This window comes from Crocodylus siamensis, chromosome 15 (assembly GCF_052110815.1).
Source record: "Crocodylus siamensis isolate JL-2025a chromosome 15, ASM5211081v1, whole genome shotgun sequence".
NCBI lineage: Eukaryota > Metazoa > Chordata > Crocodylia > Crocodylidae > Crocodylus > Crocodylus siamensis.
The window spans coordinates 18,507,758-18,526,795 of record NC_143409.1 but is presented as its reverse complement, the minus strand read 5'-3'; the positions used below and the strand labels follow the sequence as shown (position 1 = coordinate 18,526,795).

At 42.4% G+C, this 19,038-nt stretch overlaps 1 protein-coding gene across 5 annotated transcripts in view; it reads left to right on the top strand.

Moving 5' to 3' along the window:
- Positions 1-19,038, top strand: part of PDE8A (phosphodiesterase 8A) — a 246,494-nt gene that overhangs the window by 61,615 nt on the left and 165,841 nt on the right. Inside the window, exon 1 of one of the 5 annotated variants that reach the window (XM_090028625.1) lies at positions 5,068-5,091. The exons of 3 other annotated variants lie outside the window; for them this stretch is intronic. The gene's annotated coding sequence lies outside the window, so the exon portion shown is untranslated. Of the gene's footprint in view, positions 1-5,067; positions 5,092-15,656; positions 15,678-19,038 lie in introns of those variants that run through there. One more of the 5 variants, XM_090028624.1, reaches the window with a different exon arrangement.

The window sequence follows — 19,038 nt, the reverse complement described above, 5'->3', positions numbered from 1 at the left end:
TTTGGCTGTCTTGGTTTCTCTCCCATTTTTAAATAATTTTAGCCTCACTATATTGGTAAAGATGACACACACTGTTGGCTTGTAATTCTCCTAGTCCTCCTCTTATAATGATTTAGTTTTACATTTACCTGTAGCCTTCTATGATAAACCGTCATCCACATTTGCTCTTTCCTCAGACCTGAAGATGAATGATTCACATTCGAAAGCTCTTCTAAGTCTATCCCAACCATGCAGTTGGCCCAGTAGATAAAAAATATCACCCACTAAATCTTGCCTCTCACATTTCCTGGCCCATCACAGCTACAACATTACTGCAACACTATCATCCACAATAACAGTTTTTTCAGTCTTACTATATTGGTATAACTTACTGATAAAACCATCTAAGTGTAGGCAAAACCATCTAAGTGTAGGCAAAAGTCATGGGCAGGTTAATAGTAGCAAGCCTCAGGGGTGTTACAGTGCCATTTACAGCAGTGCCATTTATGGGTGTGGTTTATTACAATATTTTTAGAAGGCAAAAACTGTAATGATCTAGGCAAGATGTGTTTTTTTGCTCAGATAATTTATATGGGGCAGAATTAAAAAAGAACTTTCTTGCCATTGTAAACTGTGTACATGAGCAGAGCTTGTCAATATGGCTAGGTTACATCCACATTAGAAAGTTTCCTTGCCAGAGTATTTGTTGACTTATTCCAAAGTTGTTATGTTGCTGGAGCAGGAGCCTACTTGACTGGTTTTGTTCATGCTGGGCATCCTCTCTGGAAGAAGCTGCTGTGTCAGCAGAAGATACCCATGTCCCTACTTTGCATAAGAGCCCAGGACCTTTCATTACCAAGATTGACTTTTTACTGGAGCACCTCCACATTGGCCTTTTGCTGGCAGATGTATGTTGGCTTTGTGGCGTTCAAGAAGCTGTATTATTTTGGGCTGTAGAAAGGCTGGGTGTTGCTGGTTTATATCAAATTTCTGTGTGGACATGTACATGCATCTGGCAATAAAAATGGCAAAGTAGTAACAGACTAGATGTGTGATCTTTCAGTTAGGAGAAAGAAAGGGTTATTAATGGGCCTTTTTCCTCTGTCCCTCTTGAAATTAAGTCATATATGCATTTCATGTTGCTTTTCCAAATTTCCCATGATTATGTAGCTCATCACTTTGTGAAACAATGTTAAAGCAAAGCTAAGCTCTTAGTTAATGAGCTGTATCATTTAATGCCTGATATAAGTCCTAATTATCACATTAAAGTCTTTATTTGAATGTAGAACAAATTAGCATTTGCAAGGGAAACATGATGTTTTAGATGTGGCTTAGTGATACTATGTTGGTAACACAAGGGTACATTTTAAAATGCTACACTTGTTACTGAGTTGTCACTTCCCTTTCTGTAACTAAAGGTCTTCACTTGACTATGGCTGGTGGCTTTCACTGTGGCAACCATTCTAGCATGAGGTTCTACTTGTGCTTATTCAGTTATGTAATGGGGGTTCCTACACTGCTTCCTGGATCCAGAGCACAGGCCTCCTTACAGAACAGATCCGCACCCACTTCTCATAGGAGGGCAAGCAGTGATGCTATTGTCATTACTTTTTTTAAATTTTAACTGCCACTTTTGTGCAGGCACAGGCATGGGAGAAGGTGGTGGGTGGTAGGCATGGGCAAGGGCCAGGGCAGGGGGGATGTGTCGGGGGGGGAGGCACAGGCATGGGGAGGGCCAGGCATGGGGGGGGGGGCATTGGATCTGCCCATATGATCCCCCCCACTGATACTTTTCTCTCTACAGTGGTGGGGGGAATGAATATAAGACAACCCTCCAATTAGATTATGTACATGGAAAGTTATAACAGATGTATAATTATTCATGTATAGAATTTAATCATTGGGTGGTTGTCTTAAGGTCAAAGTCGTCTTGGATTTGGGTAAATATGTTATTAAAAAGCAGTGTTTCAGTAAAAATACAAACAAAATCAAACAAACACTTCAGGTAAAAGCAACAATCCTGTTTCTATGCAGTCATACTAGAATTGATTTTATTAGCTTTCAGTGCTGTAGTGTGTTTCCTATTTTTTTTAAGTTTATCTTATTAGCATTTAAAATTGTTGTCATGTACCAGTATATAACCAAAATAAAACAAAAACTTATTTTGTAGGAAATCTTCTAAAATTTTATCTAGTACAAAAATCAAAAATAAATAATCAGATGGTATGTAAACCTTTGTTCCTTAATTAAAGTTTGCGTATGTGACTTGTTTTAGTTAAATATGAAGGGGGCAGTCATCAGTAGTGACATTACACATGACTCTCAGTTTTGTATTAGACAGCTGGTGCTGATAGATTTCATAAATAGAACTCCAAGAGTATTTGTTTGTAATTTTTTTTTCGTCTTTCTCTGGTTTTGTCACCATGCCAGCTGGTATGAATACCTGTTGGGGTAGCTACTTTATATATTTGATATATTTTTGGTCAGACTTCTTAGCATTGAGGGGATACGGTTCTCCACAGCAGAAGGATTCTGATGATATCTGATGATCGATTTAGATAATTTAGAACTACCTTTGCCTGCAGAACGTTATCAGTCTTGCATCTACTATCTGAGTTAATGAAGCCCAGAGCCTCAATTATGTGTGCAGGTTTGGTTTTTTGTTTTGTTTTGCTTTTTTGTAGCATCTACCTCTCCATTATAGTAGCTGTGAAAAATGGGATAAAATACATATAATCCTATAATATCAGGATCTGTCACCACCACCTCTTTTCAAATACACATAGCATCTTTTTTTTTAAATGGCTGTGCTCATCATGGGCCTCATTTAATGGAATAAATCACTGTTTTCCATCTTTAAATAGCTTCTGTGGCTTCCCATTTTCTGATGCACTTGCATCACTTCTCCCTGAGGCAGCTCTGGGGGACACCAGGCTGCCAGAGGTGGGGCACCTTATGGGTAAAGCCAGAGCAGCTGGGTGGTGGTATGGGGGTTGTTACCTCAACTCTGGGTTACTCAGCACCCATCTCCACTCTCCAGCTTTGGTAGAGGATTGGATGTGGCTCCCAGGGTGAGTAACTCTGGCCACCCCATCATTAGTACTTACTGAAAAGCAGCGTCCACTTATTTTTGGTGCAACATATTCTAGGAGTACCCTAGAGTTCACACTTCATGCTGCATTGTCAGCCATTTCCTTTTGGTTTTGAGAGGAGTATGCATGATAATCTCATGTTACTAGGCCTGACTCTTTTCTCTATTACACTAGAATAGATAGGCGGAAAACTCCATGTAGGTCCCTGGCATTACACTGGTCAATCAGAAAGCTCTATTATAGATCTTCAGAAGGTAGGGTGGGGCCTTGGATGTCTTTTTCTTCCTCATTTTTCTGGAATCCTGTTAGTACTTGAAGTTGGCAGAGTTATTGGGAGTCTAGTCTGCTCTACTGTGGTGTAGCAAGGACTTTGGTACTGCTTTATGGCGGTATAGAGGAATGTGGAGATGTAGAGAAAATGTTTACAGCTGTGGTAGCTTGGCTTTGTGCATTCCTTGCAGGAGGCAGATTGGTAAAAGCTGTTAGCTTTAAACAAGCTTTCTATCCTGCTTGAAGCCAGTCTGAGTAAGTGCCTAAAATTCAACATTATTTAATCCTAACATTCATATCAAATATTGTCTGCTGAAAAAATAGCTATAAATAAACAATAACGTGAAGTACTGTTAAAAAAACTATATCCTACGACAGCAAATTCCATGTGTTTACAGTGGAAAACATGTTTTGATGTGTGGCTCTAATATTTTTCTCTGATATTGGACATCAGTGGGGGGTTTTGTCTTTGTGCTTTGGGCCTGAGACCTTCCTTGAAGCACCTGGCTCACATTTCTGTTCCCTGTCTCTGCTCATCTGTGTCTTCAGCTATGTCTTGAGATCTTCCAGTTCATCCTGAAATGAAGCAAACTCAGTGCCTACATACATTTTCTTATTTTATTGCCTTTGAAACTTTTGTAGCTTCTATCCATCAGTACCTAGATACTTTATTCTCCTTGAACATTAGAGTGCTTAGTTCTCCTTGAGGCTTGCGCCAGTGCGGGTCCAGAGATTATGGATTAACTGTGTCAGGGGCATCTGAGCTACAATGTGAACCATCTTCCAACCGGAAACTGGATGCTCACTCTCACCCTGGTGTACTAAGTTCTCACATGCAGTGGGAACAAGAGCGCCTTGCCTGTTTTCATGCCACTTGCATGATGTTGTCTTGCACAAGGAGTATATCACTGGAGAAGCACTTCCTTGCTTTTTCTTTATCCTGTAAGGAAAATCAACTCCTTGATTCTAGGAGCCCATATTAAAATAACAGTTTGGTAGGTCTGATAGATAGCTCTTTCTAAACTGTACTCTTCTGCTGGAGGAAACTAGCATACTAAAAATTAGACATTATAGTGCAGTAGAGGGAAACATGTTACCACAGCAAATGTTGCATAGATACATTGGGAGAGCTTGCTGTTTTATTAAAATGCTTTCTGTACTTTCAGCAATGCTTTTATAACCACCACACTCTTCTTTTTATGAAAAAACAAACAACAATCCCCTACCCCTCAAAAAAACCCAGCAAAAAACCCCAACCCTTGAGATAGGCTGCCTTTTGCATTGGTGGGAAATACTTCTGCTATAGAATGCTATTTTTGTCAGTGCCTTGTGAATTTTTATTGCTTGGGTAGGAAGATAAGATGGTAAAATACAAAGTGTTAACCGTTGAATGATGTATAATGGTCAGTCAAGGCCATCATATGGCTTGTGTCTGCTTAGTGAAAGATAAGCTACAGTGCAAGGACTTCTGACACTTGTTAGTGTTCAAATTTGTGTCTAGCTTGTCTAAATTAAAGGAACTTCTTCTGTGACTAGAACAGTTATTTAATTTTCTGACATTTTATTCTGAGTACAAAAGACTTTTCACTTTAGTCTCATATGTATTTTATTTGCAGGCACAACAAATTTGGTATTGAAAAGAAATAGAGAATATTATGTACAAAGGAAAAGGCTGGACATTTTTTCACATTCCAGCAGCTTGAGGATTTGGGCCATCGGGACAACATTCAAGAATGAACTTACTGCATCTGTAATGTAAAATTTTATTTTTGTGAATGTGTTGAGTTATTGTGCAGAGCAGAGGGGAAGGCAAAGGGCCAGCTTTGTGGAGGGACTGAGGAAAAACAGGAGTGATAGTACCTTCTCAAGTGCCACATTATTTGTAATGCCACAGAGCAATTGCTGGTGGCTTGTATAGGACTTTGTAAGTGCCCTTGTTTATTCTTGTGTGTTTTAATCAGCAGTGAAGTAACACTGAAATAATTGCTTAAGTTCTAAAAAGAAATCCCATTTTAGACTCACCTCAGGGTAGGAACTGTATTTGCTCAGATGCTTGTACAGCACTGGGCACTACTGTGCCAACTGTGCCATGTTTGTACAACTTAGGCATTGGTGTGACAGCTCTGCAGCCCCAGAAACTGGTGCAGGAAGAAAAGGGGAGTTCCCATTTTTATATAGAAAACCATATAAAACCATATGAATCATATGATTTACATTGATATAAAATATATATAGAAAATCATATGATAGAAATCATAGGGATTAGAGTCATAAGCCGGTAGGCCAAAGGGAGGGAACAGGTAAAGGGTTAGGAAACATCAACATTGTGGTAACATATATTCAGCGCCTTAATTTCCCCCCACACCTCCAGAGGTGTCCCTAAACAAGCCTTTGGTCCTAAGAGTGCTCAGACAGCAGCCTGCAGCTGCTCCCTATCTGAGTCCAGTTCCTTCAGTCCACAGTCCCGGTTGGTGAGCCAGTGAGATCTCTAGCTCCACTGTGCACTTTTCTGTGTAGGGCTGACTAGTTTCCATGTGCACTCTGTTCTCTCCCTTCCCCTTACTCCAGCCTCAAGCTTCCTTTTCCTTTTTCCCGTGTCTCCCAGCCCCTGGGAATCTCTGGGAGTTGCAGTCCAAACAAACAGCCAGCTCCGCTCTGCAGACTACCCCCCTGGTTCCACCTGCTGTTACACTCGTTTCATTCACATTACACTACCATAGCACAAATAGAGAGGAATAAAGAAAGGCTGCAATAATAGCATTCTCAGGAAACTGAGTGTTCTTTTACAGGCTCTATATAATTATGTAGCACGCTACTTCTTTTAAACCATATTATGAAATCATTCTTGTTTGTCCATAAGAAGAATGTTCTGTGATTCTGTGACTTGTTTATCTATTGGCACAATTAATTACTACAGGGTTAATGTCCCAATTATTTGTTTTAAAAGTGAAAATTAAAATAATTGGACCTAACATATGAATGGGAGGAAAGGGAAAAGTGCTAAAGTGTGTTTTCTTCATTGATCATCCATTTAAATGCAAGTTTTTCCACTTGAATTTATTTAGATTGTTTTATTTAAAATTAAAAAGGACTCCGAATACCAAGATGTCCCAAATTTACTAAAAGTGTTTGTATTCTGAGAATACAGGTCTAGCAAATACAAGACTTTACTAAGTGCTACCTTTTCCTGTATGAGCAGTTCCATCTGAAATCAATGTGCATTACTTAATGGGAGCAAGGCTGGCAGAACTGGCACCAAAGATGCATAAACCATGCTACTTACAGGGAAGTGAAAGATTTAAGTCTACCTTAGGCAGAAAGCTTTACCCATTCAGTTCTTTACAGAAGGGAATTTACACAGTTGGTACCAAAGGGAATAAACAGACCTAGCAAAATAAATCATATTCTGTTGTTTTAAATAAAGTTGTTCATGCCCCCTCCTCTGCCCCTTTTTGGTGTTTCTTTAGGAAACATTTTTGTTTCCTGGGAAACATGAAAAGCTATACAGGGTTGGGTTGAAAAAGTTCTTGTCCCAGGATGCAGGAATATGCTACCACCCTTTCCAAGGCACTCCACAATTTTCCTCTTCTCCAAAGCATCTGGTTAGCTTTGCTGGTTAGTATATGGCGGGGCAGGGAGCTGTGGTTCTGTTCCATGTCCCCCTGGAAGTACTGGGCATGCATTTTTTCTCCCTTTGATCCACACCTCAACTGCCAGCTGGGTAGGCCTAATCTCTAATTTGGTGATTCTCAACCAGGGTGCCAAGCAATGTTAGCACTGCTAGGTGTGCAAGCATAAAATTCAAAAGGACTCATATTTTAAATAAGAATCCATACTGTTCAAAACATTTCAACCTGCTGTGGCCTTTCTGAGTTCTTTTCAATGGGAGAATTGTTCTATTTTTCACTTGTTTTTTGACTACAGAATACTAAAAGGTGGCATTTTCCAAGAAGTCTCTTGAATCTACTGATGAATGCCACAAGTCTTTCAAGGGGTCCTTGAGTCTAGAAAGTTTGCAAACCACTGCACTAATTTGATTGTGAAAGAGTATACCCCCCTGCTGTGGTTGCCCTTGTCTACTCCCTAATATTTAACAAAACCACAGCTACTGCTGCTGCTTTATATTTTTTATTTTGATTTCTTCTTATGACTTCTGCCAAATCCTCATAGGAAATTTCAGTATAATGTTTTCTCCTTTAGAGTCTGTAGATCAAGAACCAATCTCACAGTGCAAGCTACATCATGGAATGTAGCAAGGCAAGGCTGGTAGACCTGGAGAGAGGTTTTCACCTTCCAAAAAGGAAAAGAAAACATTTCTCATCAGAGGCATGAATTTTACTGAATAATATTTTTTTGTTTGGTAAATGAAGCTCTTATTTCCATGCTCATACCCTTGTCTGACCATACTGTAGTAATTTTAGAGCTAACTGTAACAATTAAGATGAATTGATGAGTGAGCCATTTACCTCCCAAGAATTCTCTACATCCATTTTATACATTTTTCTGGGGGTCAGACAAAAGTTAGGGCACACTTTAATAAAGGAGCGAAGAGAACTTGATGGAACACTGTTTACCATCCTAAATACAGATGATGCTCTGGTAAGACTGGTAGGTAGGGACCTAGTTTCATAGTTTCATAGTTTCTAGGGTCAGAAGGGACCTGAGCAGATCATCCAGTCCGACCCCCTGCCATGGCAGGAAAGAGTACTGGGGTCAAACGACCCCAGCAAGATGTGCATCTAACCTCCTCTTAAAAACCCCCAGGGTAGGAGCCTGCACCACTTCTCTTGGAAGTTGGTTCCAGACCCTAGCCGCCCTGACCGTGAAGTCGCGCTTCCTGATATCTAACCTAAACCTTCCCTCTGCCAGCTTGTGACCGTTATTCCTGGTCACTGCTGGCGGTGCTCGGGGGAACAGGGACTCCCCCAATGCCTGCTGATCCCCCCGATTAGTTTATAACAGGCCACAAAATCCCCCCTCAGCCTTCTCTTTTGGAGGCTGAAGAGGTTCAGGTCCTGTAGCCTCTCCTCATAGGACCTGCCCTGTTGTCCCCTGCTGATACGAGTGGCCCTCCTCTGGACCCTCTCCATGCTGTCCACATCCCTCTTGAAGTGCGGTGCCCAGAACTGGACGCAGTACTCCAGCTGCGGCCTGACCAGTGCCGCATCGAGGGGGAGGATCACCTCTTTGGACCTGCTCGAGATGCATCTGTGGATGCATGACAAGGTGCTGTTGGCCTTCCTGACTGCCTCCCCACACTGCCGGCCCATGTTCATCTTGGAGTCAGTGATGACCCCCAGATCCCTTTCCGCCTCTGTGCTGTCAAGAGGGGAGTTCCCTAACCTGTAGGTATGGTGCTGGTTGTTCCTCCTGAGGTGCATCACCTTGCACTTGTCTGTGTTGAAACCCATCCTATTCTCGTCCACCCACCCTTGTAACCTGTCTAGGTCTGATTGTAGCCTGTTGCATCCTTCCAGTGTGCCCATGTCCCCCCACATCTTAGTGTCATCAGCAAATTTGAACAGGGTGCTTTTTACCCCCTCGTCCAAATCGCTGATGAAGATGTTGAACAGTGCAGGCCCAAGGACCGAGCCCTGTGGAACCCCACTGCCCACATCCCTCCAGGCTGAGAAGAACCCATCCACTACCACCCTCTGGGTGCGGCCCTCCAGCCAGTTGGCGACCCATTTGACTGTGTGGGTGTCTACACCACAGCCCCCCAGTTGCTTAATGAGAACAGGGTGAGAGACAGTGTCGAAAGCCTTCCGAAAGTCCAGGAAGACTATGTCCACTGCTACCCCTGCATCTAATGATCTGGTGATCTGATCGTAAAAGGCCACCAGGTTGGTCTGACAGGACCTGCCACTGATGAACCCGTGTTGGTTGCCCCTAAGCATGCAGTCCCCTGCTGGCCCCTTGTGGATGTGTGCCAGCATAATTTTCTCGAACAGCTTGCCTAGGATTGAGGTGAGACTAACTGGCCTATAGTTTTCCGGGTCCTCCTTCCTGCCTTTTTTGAAGATGGGGACCATGCTGGCCCTCTTCCAGTCCTCTGGTACTTCATCAGAGCACCACGAGTGCTTGTAAAGCCGTGCCAGGGGACTTGCAATGACCTCGGCCAGTTCCTTTAGAACTCTAGGGTGGAGATCATCCGGACCAGCTGACTTGAATCTGTCCAACCCCTCCAGAAGCTCCCTAACTAAATCCTTGGTAACCCATGGCCCAGGTGTGCTTCCCCCAGGGCCCGAAGGCAGCTCAGCAGGGAGGTGGCTGTTCTGGTTCCTTCTTAGGAAGACGGAGGCAAAGAAATCGTTAAACATGTTAGCTTTGCCATCTGGTGTGACGACCAAATTTCCCAATGCGTCCTGCAAGGGCCCCACATTACCCAGGACCTTCTTTTTACCCCCTATGTATTTAAAAAATGACTTCTTATTGTCCTTAATCTGGGAAGCTAGTCCCAGTTCCATCTCTGCCTTGACCTTCCTAACTACCCCCATACATCCCTGAGCAACTACAGAATAGTCCTCCCTGGTGATGACCCCTTCTTTGCATTGGGTGTAAGCCTCCTTTTTAGCAAGGAGACATTCCCGGATGCTTTTGGTGAGCCATGGAGGCTTGTGTGCTCTCCTGTTCCCTTTGATCCTCGTTGGGATTACCTTCCTTTGGGCTTGGAGGATCGTCTCCTTAAGGAGCGACCACTCCCCTTGGACACCTGGCTCCCCTCCCCTCCGGGACCTCAGTGCTTCTCCAACTATCCTCCTTAGCTCATTGAAGTTTGCCCTCCTAAAATCTAGGGCCGCTGCCTTACTGCATGCCTTTGCCACCTTGCGCTGGATGGTGAATTCCAGCAGGCGATGATAGCTGTCGCCCAGGTGGTCGAGCACCCGCAGCCCCCTCACCAGGTCATCACCCATGGCCAGCACTAGGTCCAACAAGGCATCTCCCCTGGTGGGGCTGTGCACCTCCTGGGTTAGATGGAGGTCCTGCACTCTGGCCAAGAACCGACGTGAGCGTTCAGACCTGGCTGACTGCTCTTCCCAGCAGATGTCCGGGAAGTTCAGGTCCCCCATGACTACCACATCCTTAGCCTTCACTACCTCTGTGAGCTGACCCAAGAATTCCTGGTCAAGCTCTTCTCCCTGGTTGGGAGGTCTGTAGTAGACCTAGTTAACTCGTGGTGAGATGGAGCTAGTTTCATGGCCTGCTCATGGCACGAAGGGCTGATTTCGCTGGCATTTCCCAGTGGCCCCACCCCTCACTGCTAATTGGTGGAGAGGCCCTGCCATTGCTGCAGACTGTCAGTAAGTCTCAAGCATGTAAGAGGTGGTTGCAGGGATTGCCACATTGTCTTAAGTATCGTGGTAAAGATTGGGAGATTCCAAAACTATTGTATGAACAATACGCTGTTTGTTTGGGGGGTTTTGAGTTGATTTCATGGGAAACTGTGGCCAATGGGATATTTCCCGTCAATCATCGATACCTCTGATTTTCATAGAAAACCGTAAACCCATGAATTAAGTAGGTCCCCGCTCACAGGGACAGGGGGAACTGCCATTCCAGTGTTTTTTGGCTAGAGCAAGAGATGGAAGCTTGTTTTTTTTAACTGAGGAAATAGGAGTTCTTAACTTTTTCTAGAGATCTAAATATTTCTAAGACCAGCTAGAACATTTCTATAATGTTCAGTATGCCTGGGACTTCCTTAATAAGCTCCTAGGTTTAGAGTAAGAGATTTTAGAATGGAAAGTTAAAGAAAGAGTAAACCATGATGATACATCAGCCAGTAATGCAGCAAGCAGTGCTTACATGGTAGCTGATTTAACTTCTCTTAAGAATCTTTCTCTTGTATGAAATCAACATATGCTGTAAAGAAAGTAGCCCCCAAAGAATGCTCAAGGTGTTAGGCAATTTCCTTACTAAGTGGAATGCTGACCTTAAGATGCCCTAATGTTCTGGTATGAGAACTTTTGCAATGATTGATTCACTGGGATTAAGCTGGATATGTAAGTGGCTGTCATGGAACAAATGTTGTCTATTCAATCCAGTCTAATGCTGCACAGAGAATAAATTATTGTTTCCCTGGACATAGAAAACAATCTTCATTAATTGCAGTATCCTTTTGCCGTCAGAGAAACATTAGCTCTGGGACAGACCTGTGTATCAAATTTACAGGAGTTGCTTCTATAACATCATTCCTGTTTAGAACCTGGAGACGTCTCTCCTGGTGTCTGAGGTTCAGATATAGGTACTGCAGACACTGAAAACATTGGATAAAAAAGTAGGTAGCTATTGGCAAAGTTGGGGAGGGTAAAAATAATTTCCATTCCAACTCCTGGTATTTCTAACCAGAAAAGACACTGTGATTATAGGCATGTGTAAGAGCCTGAAGAAAACTAGTTGCTGCAGACAGTGGAAGTCCTTGGCAGTGCAGAAAAAAGGAGGTCAACCAGTAGCCAAAATTGCTGTGGAAACACAGATCTATCATGCAGTCCAGTGGATCAAGAGAGGTCCATGGGAATCCTCCAGATTTGGGGTGGGTGTGGTAATTGAGAACCCTTTGAGGAGGGCAGCAATTCCTAATAGTGAAGTTGTATTATGCATGTGATTTTTGGTCTTCCCCACCACAGGACTGCAATACCTGTGGAGTACATAAGTAGGCAGGAGTTGTCATGTCTGAAAAGCTGCATACCTTTTCTGTAGGCCAGAGCCCTATATGTCTCCTGATCTCTTTGATTCCTCCCATATGACTGATTCTGTCATAGTTTGGTTAATGCCTGGAGTTTTACCATGCTCATTTTTCGGCTTAAGCTGCCTCTTGCAGTAAGGCACACAACTGGTGCACATAGGCTAACTGCCTTTTTAAAGAAAGCAAGTAGTCATTATCCCTACAGTGGAGTTGTTTCCAGAAGTGACTGTCAGAATGACAGCATGAGGTTCCATGCTTGTTCTCTGTCACTTGAAGATCAAACTTGCTTAGCTGACAATTCAAAAGGTGATTTGTTTTTTAATTGCCACTACTGCAAACTCTCACATTTAGTTCGGAAAATCAAGCTGTTCTCTGAGTCTTACCTCATTGCCGGTAATAAAAATTCCAGCTCATTCGGCCATAGCAGCATTGGGTTAGCAGTGCTAACAATAGTAAAAGCTTGTTTTTGTCAGCAGAGTTGGCAGATAAGATCTCAAAGAAACGTCACACGGACAGCAGATGTAAAGTGCTCTTCTTATATAGCTAGCCTGTTCTCTGTGACCACTGGCTATTGAAACAAACAAACACCTGCTATACCTTCAATCTGCATTTTCTTTCCTGGATAAAGCATAGGATGTCCATCTTTGGGAAAACTTATAAGGCTTGTATACTAATCATTACTTTTCTTGTCTGTTGGTGACTTTGACAGCCAAAAGGTATTTTATTATTCCATTTTTCTTCCTCTTCCTAAGCTTCAGTACCATAATTTAAAACTTATGTAATTAAAATAGATTGGCTTCAATAGGAATTTGTCTTGGTTGATTTGTAGGCCAGCAAAGTTTTGCTTAAAACTGATGGAATGATGCCACGCTTTTCTGCTTGTTTAACTTTCATTTATCACTAATTCTTTATTACAGTGACCTCATACTTTTTCTGTTGCGATTTGTTTCCTCATAAAGATGACCATGTCCTTTTAAAGGACTAAAATGCAATTTTTTGCTTTTAAAGAAAACAAAATCCATCTGTGTAATTCTCATGCATTTACTTTTAGTCTGCTAAAATTACCTGTCTTCCTAAGCTCCTGCTGTTTGTCATTGTCCTGCCCATATGGAAATTGTATCAACATAGTATTGCCCTTTTTTAAGTAGGAAAACCTGTTAGCAAGACCTTTACTCAGGGCTCTCTATCACTAGCATCTTAGCTTTCCTCTTGTCACTGTTGAGTTTCAGATGCGAATAATACCTGTACTTTACAGTAAATGCAGTTGTCTTTCCTTGTTTGAGGGTGACATTGGAGGTTCCAGCCCTCGGTCATCAGATGTGTGTAGGGATGGAACTGCTAGTGTTGCATTTGCCTTAGAAGCAAGTTGGCACTCTGTTCACAGGGGTTTCTATGTTAGCTTTGTCCTCCTGACATTTTCTGCCATTACCACTGCCACTGCTGTGCTGTGCTGGCAGCAGTGGTGGGAGCCCATATGTAGATGATTTCATAGGTTTTAGGGTCAGAAGGGACCTATTAGATCATAGAGTCCGATCCCCTGCCCTGGGCAGGAAGGAGTGCTGGGGTCAAATGACCCCAGCCAGGTGTTTCTCCAATCTCCTCTTAAATACCTCCAATGAAGGGGACAGCACCACCTTCCTTGGAAGCATATTCCATATTTTGGCAACCGTCACAGTGAAGAATTTTTTCCTATGTCCAATATAAATGTGCTCCCCTTCAGTTTGTGGCCATTGTTTCTAGTTACCCCAATAGGCGCCCTAGTAAACATCATATCCCTTATTTCCTGCTGTCCCCTCCTGATGAGTTTGTAGATGGCCACAAGATCACCTCTCAGCCTTCTCTTGTGGAGGCTGAAGAGATTCAGGTCCCCCAATCGGTCCTTGCAGGGTTTTTTCTGTAGGCCTTTGACCAGATGGGTGGCCCTCCTTTGAACCCTTTCTCAGGTTATCTATAGCCCTCCTGAAGTGCGGTGCCCAAAACTGGATGCAGTGCTCCAGCTGTGTCCTGACCAATGCCACATAGAGGGGAAATATCACCTCCTAGACCTGTTTGTGATGCACCTACTTATGGAAGAAAGAGTGAGTTTAGCTTTACTTATTACTTCATCGCACTGGCGGCTCATGTTCATCTTCAGGTTGACTATGACTCCAAGATCCCTTTCTGCAGTTGTGCTACTTAGAATGGTGCCTCCCAGGTTATAGGAGTGTTCATGATTCTTCCTCCCCAAGTGCAACACATGGCACTTATCTTTGTTAAACTATATCCTATTCTGTTTCACCCACTTCCCCAACCTGTCCAAATCCACCTGGGTTCACTCCCTGTCCTCTAGTTTGTTTACCTCCCCCCATAGTTTTGTGTCGTCTGGAGACATGGACAGAGTGCTTTCTACTCCCTCATCCAAGTCAGTAATGAAGATATTGAACAGTACCGGTCCCAGGACAGAGCCTTGGGGGACTCCACCGCCCACATTTCTCCAGGTAGAAACTGACCTGTTCACCACCACTCTCTGGGTACATCCCATAAGCCAATTTTCCACCCACCGGACTGAGTAATAATCTACACTGAAACTGTTGTTTATTTATAAGAATTGGGTGTGACATTGTGTCAAAGGCCTTTTTAAAATCTAAGTAAATAACATCTACCTCCATTCCTTCATCCAAACATTTTGTGAGCTGCTCATGAAAAGAAACCAGGTTAGTCAGGCAGGATCTGCCTGCTATGGACCCATGCTGGTTGCCCCTTAGCATTGTTTTACTTACTTACTGGTCCCCCACAAATGTGATCCTTAACACTTTTCTCAAAGGTTTTGCCAAGGATAGAGGTGAGGCTAACTGGTCTATAGTAACCTGGTTCCTCCTTTCTCCCCTTCTTGAAAATAGGGACCATATTGGCCCTTTTCCAGTCCTCCAAAATCTGTCCTGAGTGCCACAACTGTGCAAACAGTTGTGCCAGTGGTTTTGCTATGACTCCAGCTAATTTCCTAAGTACCCTAGGATGAAGATCATCAGGGCCTGTTGACTTAAATACATCCAACCCGTCCAAGTGCCCCTTTACTAGGTCAGTGCTAACCTGGTTGGTGGTTTGGTATCTATCTTGCACTTATATAAAGTCCCATTGGGATGTATGCTTGTACTTGTGTCCAGGAACACAGGTGCACAATGGTTTCTGGCCTCATTGCCTGCTTGTGCTCAAGGCAGATCTGGAAAGCACAGTGGGTCAGTGTGCTACTGGAGTCTTATCCATGTTTGCTCTTCCACAAGTACTACGTAGGGTGGAGCTACAGTGGGAGTAGCAATACTCGTAAACTTGATAGGGAAAAGGCCAGAGTTTCAGTCTTCAGTGGCTCTGAGCTGCAGCTCTGGGGTTGTAATGTAGAAGTGTTTATGTAGGGAGCTCCAAACTGATGGTGTGTCTTGTGCTCTGTATTCATGTGCACGTATTGCTAATGTGGGGGTCAACTGGCATTTGGACTGAACAAAATCCTTAGACTGAAAACATGAGTGCCTACTGATTATAATGAAGTCTTAACTTAAAGTATTGTTTTGGTATTTCTGATTTGTCTCTAGAGTATGAGAAAATTTGGAGACCTGCAGACTGGATGGTTGTTGAGTCCCTAGATATGCTAGCACGTGACAATTTGAGGGGCAGTATATGTAAGTGTGAATAGCAGAAATAAAGTTTACAATGGTGATATCTGCTTAATTGCCACTAAGAAAAATAAGACATAAAATGCATGCAAGATGTTTTAAGATTATATTTTCTACCTATCACTCTGTGTGGCACCACTTCCTGGACACTCTGGTGATGTGGGCTCTTCCTTAAAGGTTTACTCTGTATGCTTGAAGAATAAAATCCATTTATCATAAGAAGAGTCTCCAAGAAGTTCATCTTTGGAGAAGTCACTTTTTGGCTGTATTCCATAACAGATTTCTGTTACAGAAAGAGAAACAGATTCCTCTTCTTTTGAGGAATTACAATCACAAATGCAAGTGTTCTTTTCTAACGTTTGAGAGTGGAAAGCTTTGAGACATCTGTCTGAATTGCAGCTATGGAGACCCACTAGATACCTGAAGTCGATGAGAAAAGAATTTATTGCTAATTTAGCGCAGGAGTCATTTTTGAGGTTCTGTTGTTTTACTAGTTCTTGGAGACGACTCAGTTTCTGTATCTCCATGGTAGATATGCATTAACTTTCTTTTGATTGCTGATCTTTGGTTTGACCCCACATGGTATTATCTGTCATGTCTAAACTACTTCTGCTACTACATCCTTGCTGAAAAGTAGACATTAACATCTTGTTTTTGAGATTGAGTTATCAATTAATTAGCAAGCCACAGTAACAGTCACTTGAGGGTTAAGCAGCTCCCAAGGGATTATTCCAGCCATTGTTTTTCTTTTGCTCCTTCCCTGCAGCCAGGCTGTTTGTTCCCCTAAGAAACTGTGTCACCTCATTATGAGCCTTATGACTTTCCTCTACAAACACTGCATATTCCACTTTATTGCAAGAACTACTGTGTCCAGGTGAAACTCCTGTGTATGTCAGAAAGATAAATTGAAACAGACACTGATCTGTATGGGAAACCTTGAACTGAACTGACTTTGAAGCCACTTCCCAGTTGCCCTCTTCTGGATCCAGCTGTCTTGCGTGATTGGGAGCAGGAACGATTATCCTAAGGTTGTTTTGCCCATGAAGTGCGCACCCATGTAGAGTAGATCATTTTTTGTTGTTGATCTTGAACCCTGTGTGATTCAGTGGGAAATGCAGGAACATGAATGAAAACCAAGCAAGACGCTGGCAATGGGAGGCCTCCCCCCTCTGTGGGGCCCTTGTGGTTCCCAGATTCAAGCTGTGAATTGAGAAGATTTTGTTGCCAGAGCAATTGCCTAACCAATCAGAAGTGTTTAATTTCATGATTTGACTTGGCAGTTTTTGCAACTTTAGCAGAAGTAAGTGGTTTGCGCTGATCTAACACTGCACATTTTCTCTCTGTGACATATCAGTTCAAAAGTTTCCATTTTCAGAATTCTGTGGGAATATTTTGTTTTTCCTCCTCCTCCTTGGACCAGATCTCTTCAGGTACCTACCAGGTGTGAGGTTTCTGAATGGGTAGTGTGACTTCTCTGAAGAAGCCTCTACAAACCAGATTCTACACTAAACAGTCTTCCTTTTATAGTATCTGTTTGTTACACAGAGTCTCTTTCAGTTTACATTTGCTCCTGCTTCACAGTAAGGATTGCTAGCTACTTCCTTCTGCCTTAGTTTCCTAATCTGTTTGTTTATTCCCATATATTTCTGGCATAGTTTAATTTAAGCCCCGGAGTTCAGTGAAACTCTGACTAGGACTGCTTTCAGAGTCTGTGCACACAATCATTTCACAACTCTTACTTAGCCTGACTACCTTACTATTGAAAGGAAGTGGAACAGGGCTGTAAGACTCTTTGGTAGTTGAAGGAATGGACCTACTGTCCCCCATGCAAAGCATGGAAGAGTCACAGCTTATTGCATAGGAAAAGAAAATTCTGATTTCCTCATTGGGGACAGCCCTATCCATCAAGATACTTTGATTATCTGTTCTTACTGAAATAAATTTGCATATCTTAAGTTTAATTCAGGGGATAAAATGATGCGTGCAAACCCTGTGGCAAAATGTCAGGTCTGATGTGTCATAGCAACTTATATATGTGCTTGTGTAAGTGCTTTGGATCCACCTTTGTGATAGTGCATTTTAAACTTTAAATAGTTTAAAATGCTGTTTGTCATTAAATAGCGACACTTTTGTGTGTTTGGTACCCTACAGTACAAGGAAGTAAAAAAACACTATGAATATCAGTAATGATCTAAGATTATACAGCAAAACTTGAAAGATTTACGGGGCATGAGTGGTATATACACCTACATAGTGTATGAGTAAGTGGTATATACACTGATCAGAGCATGAGTAGTACTAAGCAATAAGACCTAGGAAATGTCCTTTAGTACATTCAGGATCATAGGCTATTTTTGTGGGGTGTTAGAGTTCTTTAAGGCTGATTGACAAAAAGCTGACTGGTGAGAGTTATTTTCAGAAAGAAATAGATGTAGCGATTTCAAAGTTTTTAAAAAACTGACCTAGAGAATTAGTTGGCCTAGAAAGCAAGTTTCTATGATCAGAGGTGGACTCTGGACATTAAAAGAGGTTGGTTTTGTTAAATGAAAGCTTCCTTCGTGCTTCTAGCGAGGGACATAAATATGTCTCATTTGGAAAAAAAAAAAGGAATAATTACTGGTCCTAAAAAGTCAACATTTTGGACATGAAAAGCTAGCTTCTGGCCCTTGTAAACTGGATAAACTTCTGTGGGTTGAGTGTCCTTGTTTGTGTATGTGGCTGATTAGCATGAGTCCTCTACCCAACATAGCTAGGCTCTGTCAATCACATGTGGGTCTAACGAAAAATGGCATTCTGCAGCCAAGTCCAGTGCCCTGCCAAGATACAGCCAAGATATGTGCCCTGCAATGACATGAAAAACCACAGTCCTTTTGTGGCAAATAGAGTCCTTTTCCTTTGAATATAGTAAGTGGAGCAATTTAGGAGAGTTTGCAAATATATGGCATATTTTCTAGGTAAAAGTCAATTTTGCTTTAAAAAAAAAAGTGGGCCATACACAAAAATCATTCCACTTCTAAAGAAATGTCACTAAGAAAAATAAAGCAAGTGCTGGATTAATTTAGCTTGGTTACTATTCGTGTACACATAAGTGATTAAACATGTCAGAGCACGTTCCTTAGTGAGAATCTGATCAAAAGCATTTCACCTGAAAACAGACAAAGTCAAAATAAAGCAAACTCCTTGTACAAAGATGTGAAACGCATTTCATTGTCATTGATTAAAAGAGCTTCAAACTATAATCTCAATTGCCGTGTCCAGACATGCATGGAAGTTTGGCTGTCCAGGGACGACTAACGGCAGTGCACCTTGTGCCACCACTGGTTGTCTCCAGGGAATGCCCCTGCCATAGGCGCTCTGGCGCATAGCA